We start from the raw sequence: 1236 nt of genomic DNA, 5'->3' as shown, positions 1-1236 counted from the left end.
GCTCAGAGACTTTCCCAAGGTCTCATAGGTAGTAAGCTGAAGAGTTGAGATTCCCAGGCAGGTCCAGGGATGCCAAGTTCAGCTTTCTTTCCTGCTAAGTCACAGATTTGTCCATAAGCAGAGCTGGGATCGCAACCAAGGTTCTCTAACATTGAACTTGGTTGTCTGACATCAGATAGAATGCTCTTTTCTGAGGGACCATGGGCAGTTAAAATGTTTAGTTAAATAAAGGCCGAATTTCGGGCTTGGGGGCTGTCAGTGCCAGACCTTTTACTATCACAAAATGAATCTGAGTGTTTAGGTTTTCCTGGGCTCACACATTGTTGACCACCCCTCCCAAACCCCCAGGTCTGGTGTTTAATGCCAATGAAAAGAGTTTCCTCCCTTTGTTCTCTCCTATGCTTAAATGGCCTGGATGGAGGGCTAGAGAAAGGCCAATGGCAATCCACAGGGAGGGGGAGCTCTCATTTTTAGGCCTTTTAAAACTTATCCATTTCAATCTGATTTGAATGAAAATATTCATTTGTGGTTGAGAGGCGGGACCCAGAAATACCTATTTCATTTCATAATTGAAGCAAGACTTATAATTATAGAACAGTGGAAAATGCTCTTATGGGATTAAAGAACTTTCCCCCCCAGTTCCTTGATTATGGGCTGAGGAAACAAACCCCACTGTTATTATCTGGGCAAGGTGGCAGAGGGTTGAAGGCAGGTGTGGAGATGGCAGGAGGCCTGAGCCTCCTTCTTACTAATAACAATCATGCGCTGAGAAATCTGAAACATCACAGTGTCTGTGATCACACTTGTAGTAATTGAAGAGATTAAAGCAGAATTTAGTAAATATTTTGGTGCAGCTGCTGATAAATAAAACAAAAACAGACCCTAGAAAATTAATTTCAGAATACTATTTGAATTAAATAGAAGCTTTAATACTTAAAGGGTTCCTGATTTTTGGGAGGTGGTCTCCCCACTAAAACAGATTGCAACCCTTCCATCTAGTAGGTGGTATTTGTGGGTCCTGGTGGCCCAAACTAACCATCTCCTTGTGCTGAGAATGGCTAAATTGGTCCTCTGATAACAAGGTTGCTAGGATCCTTTGATAGCGTCTGAGATGCTTGCTTGTTCTATCTAGCTCCAGGGCCAGGGGTGGGGAACCTGTGACTTCAAGGCCACATGTGGCCCTCTAGCTCCTCAAGTGCAGCCCTTTGACTGAATCCAAACTTCAGAGACCAAATC

Source organism: Vombatus ursinus, unplaced genomic scaffold (genome assembly GCF_900497805.2).
Source record: "Vombatus ursinus unplaced genomic scaffold, bare-nosed wombat genome assembly UNPS02014973.1, whole genome shotgun sequence".
Classification (NCBI taxonomy): domain Eukaryota; kingdom Metazoa; phylum Chordata; class Mammalia; order Diprotodontia; family Vombatidae; genus Vombatus; species Vombatus ursinus.
Note: the sequence above shows the minus strand (reverse complement) of the source record.